The sequence below is a fragment of the Prionailurus viverrinus genome, chromosome A1 (genome assembly GCF_022837055.1).
Source record: "Prionailurus viverrinus isolate Anna chromosome A1, UM_Priviv_1.0, whole genome shotgun sequence".
Lineage (NCBI taxonomy): Eukaryota > Metazoa > Chordata > Mammalia > Carnivora > Felidae > Prionailurus > Prionailurus viverrinus.
The window spans coordinates 32,485,198-32,499,501 of NC_062561.1; the positions used below are offsets into that span (position 1 = coordinate 32,485,198).

The 14,304-nt window shown below is 34.1% G+C and overlaps 1 pseudogene; it reads right to left on the minus strand.

The window, feature by feature from the left end:
- Positions 1 to 7,579: 7,579 nt before the first annotated feature.
- Positions 7,580 to 14,304, minus strand: part of LOC125163551 (ATP-dependent RNA helicase DDX3X-like) — a 110,050-nt pseudogene continuing 103,325 nt past the window's right edge.

Below are 14,304 nucleotides of genomic sequence, written 5' to 3' on the forward strand. Positions count from 1 at the left end.
TTTAAATACTGAGACACAGGTATAGACTGCAATAATTAAATGCTACTTGTCAAAATAATTAATAACCGGTGTTGACCTAAGCAAATACTATTTCAGTCAGTTAATATTTTTTCTAAATACCTACATATTAACATACTTAACATTCTACATGTTTACTTTCCTAGAATTAAGTGACTCTGTATAATCTACATTGATTAGAATCAATAAATTTGAGATGCATCTCTTCATTTAGGAAGAGCCCAATAAATGTCCTGTCAAACTGAATGAATAAAACCACATACACTGAGACCATCATATCCCACAGAATACTTGAATTTGAAATCACCTTTAGACTCTTACATGGAAATAGGAGAAATAGGACTCAAATGTTTTCTTTCTCTTTCTAGAATTTTCCTTTATCTCTCCTCACCAACATGTCTTTCAACTCTTCGTAGTATCCTTAGAAACCCACTTTTGTAGACTATTCAAACGGAATAGGCTTTTAGAAACAATCCAGGCTACCTCCTAAACACCTTCCCTCTGGGAAGAAGCACTAGGCTAACAAACTGATTGAATTGATGACATGAAATAAAGGACTAATAATTTTAAAAATATATGATTTCCAAGTATTAAACTGTCCCATTAGAAACCTGAACAACATTTTTATCATATTCCACTAGTTTCCCCTTTTATCATTTCTTTAACATCATTTCTAACAAATAGTTCTTAAAAATACTGCATAAAATTGGACATTATTCATGAAGACTTATATTAGAATGAAATTTATTTTAGGATTGGTATTCAGAAACTCTGATGCTTAGTATTTAACTGAGAAAAATATTTTTTATTTCAAATGCAATACATGTCACTAAAAACTATGTCTGTGTACCTACCTACCTATTGAATAGTACACTTCACAAAAATAGAAAATATAATCTTACCTTTGAGTAATTAGCTATGCATTCAGTGGATATTCTGAAACAGAATTAACATATCAAAGCAAATGATGTTTCCTAGTAGCATACTATTATGTTCTAGGTGACTCATTTAAGAACACAAGCTATATATGTTAGACATAATTTTTTTTTTGTATTTTTATTGAGGGTGCTTGTTTGAAGAGAAAAACTTTTATTGATAATATAAATGTTAGTTAAAAGAATCACTTTTTAAAAACTCGTAAAATTTATTTTCTTTTGCCAATAAATATTCTTGATTAAGTAAGGAGGAAGAGATATTTTTGGAGACTTTTTTTGGTGCTTCCCCTCCTATGTTTTCTATTCAACATAAATACAGAATGAAATTCATGTATTGCCTTCTTCTATCCATTTTTAAAGCAATGTAGGGAAATGATATTGAGCATGACATTGTCACCTCTGCAATATCTGTGGAAGAAAAACAACCATTAATTGAGTCTCATTCCTATAAGCATCTATTGCAGATACTTTAGTTCCTTTAATGCAGAGAGGCTTTTTGTTTTCATATGTGTACACATTTTTTAAAGTAAGATAGATACCTAAAGTCTTTGCAGTACATAAAAAGAAAAAGAGCTCTATTAGAAGGAACACAGATATTACAGAATGTTCTAAATATGGCAGCTAGTATATTAAGAAGTCTCAAATCATAGGGTTATGAATGAAATATTATATTTTCCATTAACTAAATTTAATCACCACCTGTCAAATCTCCATGTTTGTCTCTTAACTGTGCCTTGAGCAGATTCCACAATTATCTAGCAATTTGAATATTTTAAAGATCAATCCAGTTAAGGATGAACTGGTTTAATTTTTTCCATTCTTCAAGTCCATACCCCAGTTCATGTTTTGTCTATGACTCTAAATGGTCCAAATGAAAAAGGAATTTTGGTTAACTTTGAGTCACTCCTTCTCTTTTCCCTCTTCCATACTATTGAGGAGAAAGAAGAAAGTTATAACGGAAGTTCTTTTTACCCAACTGACACTTGCTTTATTCTACTTTGCTGTTTTTTTATTCTATGGCTGACATTAATTGGTCATTAATGTCCTCTGTGTGGCACAAGTCCAAGGGGTTGAGGGGTTGCTGATTCAAAGAGTTGATGTGTGAGTTTTTTGGAAGGCTCTGGGGTTCCCTACCATGGACACCCTGTTCTATTTATTTAGTCCTCCTCCATGAATCCCTTTACATCCTGTACCTCATGCATCCACAAGCTCATGCTGTTGGTGTTCACAATCTGGCAGACAATCCTCTTGGGATAACGGAAACTCAACCTCTATTAATTTCTGGGGATCCACTTGCCCTGTGAAAAACTCACTCCTTTCTGTGTTAGAAACACAGTGCTTTGAGATACATCTCCAATTCTCTTCTCCACTGGGCAGAGATGCACAGGAGAGGTCAGCAAACCTTTTGCTTAAGCAGAATTCCAGCTGACAAACGAACTTTCTCCTTGTTTTAGGGAACACACATCCTCACACACATACATATGCTCGGTTAATGGGAGGGAAAAACATATTCCTCCCCAAAGTGTGGACATTACGTGCTCACGATCTGACTACAATGATGATGCATATGTGTCTCCTGCTTTTCCATAGTGCCTTCTATCTTTTTCTCCTTCCTGGTAGTTTTATAGAGCCAGGGAATTTAGGAAGTATACCGTGATCACCTCTTCGTTCTAATAAAATCTCCTGACTCCAACTGACCTTGTCTTTATAAAAATGGGTTACTTTTGGCATTTCTTTGGCCTTAATTCTGTTTCAATGGAGAAAGCACTAGTAAACACCCTATTTTCTTATGGAGATCAATATGTATTCTGGCTTTTACTTTGGACTATTCTAATTTGAATTGATATTCAAACTTTATAAGTTTCTATAGCCCAATGAAATGCAATTTGTTGAGTATTTATATACATTTTTAGGAAGTTTGTGTTTCATGTAACCATAAATAAATAATGTATAATCTATGAATGTATTATTGCCATTATCACTGAATTCTAGATTATCAGATTAAATTTATAATACACAATTTAATATGCTAAAACATTTTCTTCTTTTTTGTTATGACAATTATTATAGTATATAAAGTATTTAGTTTCTCTGCTCTTAAACTATATTTGACATAGACATAGATTTTTTTTAGAAACTTTGATATATTTCTCTGTATTATGTAAGGAGTAATCTGTTATTTTGATAATTAAATATTATATGGTATTTCATTTCCAGAAAAAAATATATAAAACTGCTTTCTGGATAGATAAAATTTTCTTTTATGCAATTAATTTTAACTTTTAGTTTATTTTTCAATTAACAACATAGAGAATCATATTTTCAGTTTGTTGTTGTTATCCATCCCTCCTTTGAAGGATTTTGCTTTCATTGAGAAAAACTTAATTGAATTTTAATAATGTAGAAGAAAAAACACACATTTTAATATCAATAAATTGATTTATTTCTGATAAGTAACATTAAAATTTTAAGGACATAATGCTTATATGAAGATGTAAAGCCTAGGGGTGGCTCAGTCGGTTAATCATCTGATTCGACTCCAGTCCAGTTCCTGGGCTGGAGCCAGGCATCAGGCTCTGTGCTGACAGCTCAGAGCCTGGAGCCTGCTTCAAATTCTGTGTCTCTCTCTCTGCCCCTCCACCGCTCATGCTTTTTCTCTCTCTCTCTATCACCCTCTCTCAAAAATAAACATTAACACTAATTTTTAAATAATGCCTAGATCTATTTTTACTTGAGGCTTCCTTACCTTGAGATATAAATTGAAACCATCACTCAGTGATACTTGAGCCAAAATTCATGTGAATCTTGTGAATTCAGCAATTTAGCTCCATCTATAGCTTTTCGGTCTACCAGTATTACTGGAATGAAATAATGATTCTCTCTATACGTGGAAACGCTAATACAGATGATGTTTAAAAATCTCTTCTGATCTTTGTTTTCCCAAAATTCAAATTTTGTCATAAAATAGAACATTTCAATCAGATTAAATTAATGAATTATCTATATCTATATCTAGATATCTAGATATCTATATCTATATCATCTATATCTATATCTATCTATATATATATCTATATCATCTATATAGATGATATATAGATGATATAGATATAGATGATATAGATATAGATATAGATATAGATATAGATATAGATATAGATAGATATTTTTTTCCCCTTTGGCATTACTCATGACAGGGTGTTACGTTTTTCTAGTATAAGAATCTGATGTAGGCTGCCCATGTATTTTTTTGATGATTTTGGTAGTAATTTTACTGTATGTATACATCAATTGGGAAAAATGACATATTTTCAACATAAAGCCTTCATTCTTTGAACGTGGATTTTAATGAACTATGCCCAATGCAACTGTAGACTCAAATACCTGAGTAGATCATGTACTCCTACAGTGAGCTGGCATGTTCATATGATCATGTGTTAATGTGTTTTTAGGATATAGTTCTTAAATCTTATTGTTCATTTTTTTGATATATGAAAAAGTCTTCAAAATCAATCATTTATTTATTTACCTGTTTACAAGCTAACTTCCTTTGTAATCAGAAGTACTGATTTTATACTATAGTATCACTCTGAGTATGATCTGAGTATCATCACTTTTAGTACTGCTACCTTTTTAATTTGGTAAATATAGCTCTGTCAATTTTATCATTGCATTATAAAGTTCATAGGATCAGGTTAGATATTTTTAAGAGCATATTTTTAATGTATTGTTCTTTTGGAGTAATAATTTTAATACACTCTATTCAGTTATTTTGCATTGTAAAATTCACATTTTCTTAAGGAAATTCTTTGCTTTCACTTGAAATCTCTTTGAAAAGAATACCTTTATCTTATTGCATTGTAGTACTTTTAATATATAATATACTTAAATAATACTGGGTCTATTATTTGCTTAAAAATCCTCACGTAATAAAGGAAACTAAAATTATAGATAAATAAGATAGGAACTAAAACCAGTAACTTAAAAAAAGGATATAATCAATCACCTAATGACCATTATGTAGGGAAATATTATATTTGCTGCAATAAGGGATTTGCCATATATTGTTACCACACATTTATAAAATACCTGGTTCTGTTTTCACACACCTGAAATTGTTAATCTTCACAATAATATAGTGATGTAGATATTATTATCTTCCTTTTACAAATAAGGAAATAAAACACAGGAATATTGTATAACTTGTCCAAGTTCAGTTAGAAGGAAAAAAGAGCTAAGATTCACACTCAAATAGCTTGTATCCTTATCTATATAGCTCTATATTGTCCCTTCGTAAGATGTCTAAGTAGTTTTAACTCATTATGTGTTTCTATTAATTTTTAAATTATTTCTTGGTAAGTGAAAAATGTGTTCTCAAGCTCATAGTTATATAATTAATTCAGTCACAATTCAACAAGTAAAGTCTATTGATATTTCAGATTCGTGGAAAAACTTATGACTTTGGCAAAATATATATTAAACACATACAATTGGGAAGAATTGTTTTTTATGTATGTTACTACTTTTGGGGTTTACCTAACATTGCACTATAATTATTAGGGAAACATTTATGTCCCAACTTCATGTAACAAAGTTTACCAAATTAATTACTACCGTGTAGCATGTAAAGCACTTGGTCAGTTTAGCTTGAACCTGTGCTGAGTGCAAGTGCTGGCCAGCTCTCTGCTCTCAGTCAGGTGGTGGAATTTCTGTATGACCTTCTCCTAGGCCTTCAGTACTAACTCCAGTTTTTTCTTTTAGTACTCTAATTAAGTCAAGGCTCTGTAGACATATTTTCTATTCCAACTAAAAAAACAAGTATAGAAAGGGTTTTAAATTTTATATTCCCCACTCCCCAGCATTATATAATTGAAATTATGTGTTTGCTTTCTAATATGAACCAAGAAAAGGACAACTTTCAGGAGAAAAATGATGTGGTATATATTCCCGACATGCTTGACCGATAAATAAAAATAAAAACTGAGTAAAAAAAATTACATATCTAACCTTATCCATGACACAGAAGCATGATAAGCCAGAAAAGCATACTGATCACTGTGTGCACAAGGCTTTCTTTTTGTTTTTCTCTCTCTCTATTTACTTTTTTTCCCTTAACTTCCACTAAAATATTTTTGAAGTGCCATCCTTAAGGAAGGATTTTTGAAAATCATTAATAGCTCAAATGTGGTTAATATGGCATATGTGATCAGAATAAGCAGACATTGGTGAACCTTTAGCTCATGATTAAGAGTTTTTAACTTCTGTCCTTGAGTCTCACAATAGCATCTCATTTCTTTTCATCCTCCTAGATTATGCTCCTTGAGCTCTTTTCTGTAAACACCAATCACTTGAAAATGAATATCCAGAAGATTAGCCATTTCAAGAGTCGTATGTCCTACCTTACTAAAATATGCTAATATAGAAAATTCTAAAGGATGGAGTTTTGTTTTTTTTTAATCTTTGGATTTTTTTTCCATTCACTGCAAATATCACCACTAAATACTGAAGTATTATTGCAGGCATATTTTTTATATATAGCAAACATTAAAATCTGTGATTTAGTTAAATTTTTCTTAGACTCCAAGATTGCCTGTAAAAATTATATAAGACGAACCCACATTCATGACAGATTTATTAAGGACAAGTGATATATTAAAACCTTGGAAGTTATATTTTACATTAAAGGTAAATTAAAACCATAAATTAAATGTGTGCACAGATGAGCCCGGTCTTAGCAAACAGTAATCAGGTTCTGTTTAATTTTCCTGTACTAGATAGATTCATCAAGACTCACTGAGTCTCTCTAGTAATTTTCCACATCCCCTTATGTCTGACATTTGCTTCATTAGAATCAGGTCTCCTTGCAATCATAAGGCAAAACACATTCTTATATTAAGGAGAAAGGATGGCATTGCCATTACAATATTTTAATCTGGAAAACATATATCTGCTGTTCTCTGTAATGACATATTTGGGAAGTCAAATAGCCTTTAGAGAGAGGTTTACTATAATAAAGTCCGTCTACTCCTTAAATACTTAAATAGGTAATCGAGTTTTGTTTGTAAATGTGTGCTTGTTTTAAAATGCACAGATTTTTTTTTTAATTTTAGCTTATGTTCCATCAGTTTGTTTTGTCAAAACAAGTAATATCTTGAGTATTATCAAGTCAACAGGACATCAAAACAAAAATTTGTGTAAAGTTAAAGGCACAGTACATTAACAAATAAATGATCCTGTTATAAAATTATAAATGTAGTTTGGGATGGGGTGGGCAGGAGGGCAGTTACTCTAAAGTATAGGAACTGACGTCTTGAAAGTATCTCTGAAGAGAGCTGATTATTTCTTTCATCTCTTCTTATGACCTTAAGTTCTTTTAAACAAATCAGTGGAATATCACAGTTGGTAACTTGTTGTGAGTTCTTGAGGCTATACAGGTATTGTCAGGCTACATTACATGTGGTTTCCCTATTAGTTTGTTGGACGGAGTGACCCACTCCCAAGCAGATTCAGTTGTCTCATGGCAACTCCTGAGTATACCCCTTGGGAGTTGTAATTTCCTCTAAATCCTTACTACTGTAAAAGCCTCCATAACCATCTCTAGCAAAGTCTCTGCTGCCCTAGAGTTGCTACCACTGTGGCAAGTGCTCCCACACATAGTTGCTACAGAAGCTGGAATTGCTAGTGCCAGTACTATGTTGATAGTCTCCGGCACCAAATTGTCTACTGAATCTACGACTCCTGGAATGCACACAACTGCTACCCTTGCAGTGGTGTTCATATACCGTATTTCTAACCAAGATGGCAGTACTTGTTTAGTCCCTGCAAGAAGATCCAACAAACCCTTGGTAATATTTATGCTTCTCTTAAGAGAACAAGGTAGCAGTTTTCCTATACATTCTGCAAAGCCAATGTGATGTACGTTTCTTCAATATCATTGGCGAATCAAAATTGACAAATTGTTTCATATTTGAAACACCCAATCTTCTTGATGCTATTGATATAGCCACTAGAATTGGACTTTTTCCAGAAAGAAACAGGTCAAGGCCTCTTCTCTGTCTCTATAAGGCTGTTCTTCATGGATACTGGTGTAAGCGTATCCTTTTTTGTATAAAAAAAAATCCTCCAGAGAATCTGCACCCTTTTTGGTCTCTGCAAACGCTAAGGGTCAGTGAATCCTTGCCTTTTGAAAGTCAAGCCGAAACTACCATTTGTCTGGCTCCTTCTGTGGGATATTCTCAGAAGTAGAACCAATCTTCCCACAGCCAGAAAGATATATTCATCAAAGAAATCATGAGCAAGCATCATTATTTCCCTAGGGAAAGTAGCACTAAACATCATGGAATGGTGATCTCCCTTTGATACCATGCTATTTTTTCAAGTATTTTACATATTTGAGCTTCAAACTCCATAGCGAACATACTATCAGCTTTATCCAATACCAAGTATTGGCAGAAGTCTAATCCAATATTTCCTCTTTCCATCATATCTACAAGGCCTCTTAAATGGTACTAACAAGTAGTATCCATGTTCTAAGTCTTAAATCTGCTGACCAATATTGGTACCACCAGAAATAATCCAAAGAAAAACCCTAGATTGGTATGAAAAACCCTAGATATAGCTTTCTCATAGGTCAGTACTGCCAATTCTCTCATTAGTGCTAATACAAAGAAAACTGGATATTTTTTTGCAGCTCCCAAACCTTCTCTTTTCTTTTCTTGTCCTCAAAGTACCCCCTGGACCATTGGAATAGATCAGACTCAAGATGGGCAAGAGAAATACTGCAGTTTCTACAGACCCTGTTTGGGTACAAGCCATCAAATATCTTTTCTCTTTGATAGTAACAATAACATCCCTCTGCACTGAAGTCAGGGGAGTATAACAAATAAACTGTTTCTCAGGATGATTTCTCCCCTCTCAACATCACTGAAACTTTCATTATGTGGGAGACAATTGTTGCCTGTTGCCTCAATTGGAATGTCATATTTCTCAAAGTTAATTCCAGTCTTATCTCCAGAGAAGGGTTTCTGTTCCAAGCATTCACTTAATGGGAGGGGTTTTGATCAATCATCTTCATCTGATTTGTCATACCATCAACTGTTTCCACCATATTCAAGTTTGTCAGAGCCACTTCCGTAATCATGGCTGCCAGTGCTATCAGTCTCCTTGACCGTGATCACCAAACCTTCCCCTTTATCCACTTCCACAATCACTGAGAAACTAGACTTTCCTCTTGAGTCACCATGGACCTCAAAACTGTTGTGCACATCCTTTATTCAAACTATGAACTGTCTTTATCATAGACTGTTTTAGTAACTTCTCTGTTCCTTAAATGCGGAGGAATATAGCACCCTTGGCTATCATCTGTAACTCCTCTATGCTGAATTATCAGAAAAATTCAGATATGTGTTAGCAAGCTGCTGGTTCAGTCTGAGCTCATTTTATACCACCACAGGATCCATATCTGAAGAGTACAGAGAACTCAGAATCTTCTTCCATGGTTCTCTAAAATGTGCAGAATGTTGTTTCAAAAAGTGAGGTCTCCAGATATATAACCATGTTTGAAAAAAAGTATTTTTGAACAAATTATGACTCAAAAAAAGTTTTAAGACATTATTCTTCAATAATTATAAAGCATGACTGAGCAAACTATTTGATACAGGTATGTTTCGATATTTTACACAGTTTCTGGATGAATTTTAAATTATTTAAAAATCATCTCTTCATATTTGTTTAATTGATAAATCCCTAATCATGCTGTCATTTTAGATTAAACATTACTATATACATTTCAGTCAAAAGGACTGTGATTTTGAACTTTTTAACTTGTTTATTCTATTCTGAGTTACAGTGTGATTTATGGTCTATACTTTTCTCTTTAATAAGGAGTTTACCTAATTAAGTTTTTGGCCACTAAACAAAGAATTATGAATTCACTTAAAGGTTTGCAAGTAGCACGATGTAATACTACAAAATCAAAGCTATAATTTTAGGAATTGTTTTGAATTCCAATTCTGATCATAAATGGGTTTGTATCAAATATTATGTATAGATAGAATCACTATGACTATATGGATATGGGAACATGTTGTTCAAACAAACATAATAGCTAATATTTCTTGACATATTCAAGGTTAAATGTTGACAGGTGCTGTGCAAACTCTTCACCCTCCTCCTTTTAAATATTACATGTAAAATGCAACATGAGTAAATGCCACAGGTTAATAGATTTCCATAATCCTGTTCTATGTATAGAATTTTTCAGGTCCCGAGATACAATGCAAATAATCCAATTCCCAATACAAAATAAATTATTTTATTAGTGATGTTTTCTGGATTATGCACAGATAAAGTAAATCAATGCTTTTTGTACTTTTTGTTTCTTTGCTATTGATAAGGGATAATGAAATACAAGCCTTCAGAATGACATGATTTTCAAGCTGTAAAAGACCTATGAAAATATATACCTGGCCCATAATTTTATAGATGAAGAAATGGAGGTAAAGACGTTAACAGACTTGCCTATGTCAAGCTTGCTACCTACGACAGATTTGAGAGAATATCAACATACCTGATTCCTAGGTCAACGTATTTTCTCTACAAGATACAACCCTTCCTTTCAGCTAACACAAATGCATAATAAAGGAATGTTTCACATTGATACTATTATTCCTTGAATTCAGCCTTTCTGTTTCACAATGATTATGCTTTCTGGATTACCTAGGAAAATAACCATCAGATTTCTTCTTTTTGTTCTGAGTACACAGTTGTTCCAAACTCTACCTTATGTGAAATTTTCTACCTCTACAAAAACCCATTGCATATCAGAAAATTAATTTCTTCCCTTTCTCAGATATTCAGATATGTCCCAGAAATAATTGCAGCAAAAGGCTTAAGGAGAGGGCAAGCCATATGTTTAGAAGTTTGCATTTGGTGATAACTTAAGCATTCTTGGTGAAGAATGTTTAAGTATGTGAAAGATGTATGCTTTTTCACCTTATATATGATTTCTGAGGAAAGAAAATAGAGAAGATCAAACTTTAGTTCAGGAAAATCCTTCCTTCTTTCCCTCCCCCTCCCTCCTGATTTGTTTCTCTTCCTTTTCTTTTTTTTCTTGCTTTAAAATATTAATGCAAAGTGAACATGGTGGTACATACTAGAAAATCAATGTTTTCTAAATTTATATATGTTCAGTACAGCATGACTAAAAATAAATAATCAGAATATTTACATACCTTAATTCGTAACTACTAAAATTGGAAGATTAACAAACTATATGTATATAATTTTAGAAGAGAAGTTCGAATGACATAACATTCAATATATACTTTAGCTTAACTTTACATTCTGAACCCTCAGCTCTCAAATGAAATATCAAAACATTTTTCCTTATGGTTATTTAAATGGAGAGCAAACATTCCCAAAACTGTGTAGTGTGGGATTTAATTAGGGGAGATTAGTGGTCGTTTGGTCCCTTGAACTTAGTAGTTTGTTCCCTGAAAGTTAGAAATATGAAAAACTAGGTCCTCAGGCTTTTCTTCCTCAAGTTATAAATAATCCCCAAACAAGCATACTAGCTGTAAAAAAGAAAAAAGGGGGGAAAAACAGAGACAATAAAAGTCTACATACTCTTCAAATACCTGCATTTCTAATCCAATGAATAATAAGGCAACTGGTCCCCTTATTACCACTGAGCAGGAGGTGGTCAATGAGGAAATCTCTAGAGATCCACGTATTGCCAAACTATTAAGATTATCTCCTTCACAGCCCCAGGACTGAAAGCCATGTCACTAGGTACATATTTTTTAAAATTATGATTTATTAATCTTTTTACTCATTTCCTCCCACTCAAAAATAAAAGTAAGGAAACTATCTGATTTCCTAAATAATGGCTATTGAGAATCATTTAGATTTTTATTATTAATATACAATGCCGAAGAAAAACTCTGCAACAAAGTAATTCCAGAGAATTTCTTACCTAGCCATATCCATCAACCAGCTCTATCTCTGAGTTATCATATTCAGTCAGTTTCATTAAACTTAATTGTGAAAAAAAGATAAAGTAATATAGGGTTTTACCTTTTCTCTTCATTTCCATATACTATGAAAACAATTCACTGAAGTTTCTACAAGTCTACTATCTACTGTTTTAGTCCATTCAGGCTGCAATAACAAAATGCCACAGACTGGGCACTGTATACACACTAGATAATCATTTCTCCCAGTTCTGCTGGAGTTGGAAGTCTGAGACCAGGGCGCCATCATGGTCAAATGAGTGTTCGTGTGTCCTCACATGGCAAAAGGGGCCAGGAATCTCTTTGAAACCTCTTTTATAAGGCATTAAACCCCATTCAGCAGGGTTCCATCTCTATGACTTAAGCATTTCTGAAAGGCCCCACCTACTAATACCATCACCTCCAGAGGTTAGGATTTCAACATGCGAACTTTGGGGGATAAAAACATTCAGAGCATAGCATCTGCTATGAGATTTGAATTCTCATTTGCCTTATAGGTTGCTTATAAGAAAATTACTTCTTTGTTTCATAGTATCTTTAGTATTCTACAATATTTTTTTTTCTGGCAATGCTGTTATGAGATCAATTAGATTATATAAATACCAAATTCCAGTGATACTTCGGTATGCATTGATGGCAAAATTAGGTTTTGCCTCTTTTTTTTTTTTTTAATTTTTTTTTCAACGTTTATTTATTTTTGGGACAGAGAGAGACAGAGCATGAACGGGGGAGGAGCAGAGAGAGAGGGAGACACAGAATCAGAAACAGGCTCCAGGCTCTGAGCCATCAGCCCAGAGCCTGACGCAGGGCTCGAACTAACAGACCGCGAGATCGTGACCTGGCTGAAGTCGGACGCTTAACCGACTGCGCCACCCAGGCGCCCCAGGTTTTGCCTCTTTTTAATGACTTATACTTCCTTTTTTAACTCTAAAATTAAAGCAGTTAATATTAAATGTCTTTTCAGTTGTCCATTGGTAAATTCTGTTATAAGACAGACATTTTGTCTGTCTTATTTGTGTTGACTCCCCTTGTAGTAGATTCCTGGCACTTAGTAAAATTTCAATGAACATATAGCAAATAAATAATTCTGGGGTTTCCAGTTCTGCATGTCAGGAGCTTGGAAGGTACCACTCCATCCTAACAACAAGTAAAAAAGCTGAAGAGACTGACAAAATTGTCACTCTTCTACAATCCCTTAGAAAGGTGAAGACACAAGGCAAACCACTGTCCCTAAGAGAATCTGACCAGCAAACAAATACACAGAATAACAAACTTAGCAGAGTACAGACTCCAGCAGAAACTGCTGTAGGAACCAGTGTCAGGGTAAGAGACCTGAGCTGTAATTGCCAAATTGCTGGAGGCAATTACAAGAGACCTGAGCTGTAATTGCCAAATTGCTGGAGGCTCAGTGTGTGCAACTCAGTGTTAAAAACTCCACAGGGAGGGGTGCTTGGGTGGCTCAGGCTGTTAAGCATCTGACATTGGCTCAGGTCATGGTCTTATGGTTTGTGAGTTTCAGCCCATGTCCTGTGAGCTCCAGCCTCGCTTCACTTGGGGCTTCTTTCTCTCTCTCTCTTTCTCCCTCTCTCACTCTCTTTGCAACTTGCTCACTTGCAGGCTCTCTCTCTCTCAAGCAAAAACAAAACAAAACAAAACAAACAAAACAAAACAAAACAAAACAAAACAAAAAAAATTCCATGGGGAACCCAGTCCTCGGGGGACACCCACAATATGAGGTTTACCTCTAGAGGCTCAACCAGGTTCTCACTAATCCCTTGCAGCTTCCGGCAGGGGTAAGGAAAAAGGAGCTATTTTGAAATATACCAGACATGGCCTGCCCTTAGGAGAAACTGTTTAACCTGATGAGATATTATCAGACCTAATTTACCTGGGAGAAGGAAAAACCCAACTTCATACTACTTTAGCCCACGTGTCCCATCCAAGGAAGTGGGGGGAGAGTAAGAAAAAAATGAAAACACTTGTAATGTTGACAGTCCTGAGGCATAGGCTCATTAAAAACCTGAGACCTGATCACAGGACTGTAGAATGCTCCCCCACCCCCCACACATCTCACTACCACATTACTAAAGGCCTATTTACAGCAGTTCTTACCAGTCTCTCCTGTCTGACTAAAAAGAAAAATTATAAGACATACCTAAAGGCAAAAAAAAAAAAAAAAAAAAAAAAAAAAGAAACCAAACAAACCAAAAAACCCACACAATTTGAAGAGACAGAAGCAGACATGACAAGGATGTTGGAATTATCAGAAGGAGAATTTAAAACAATTCTGACTAATATGCTAAGGGATCTCATGGATAAAATAGCAGCATCCAAGAACA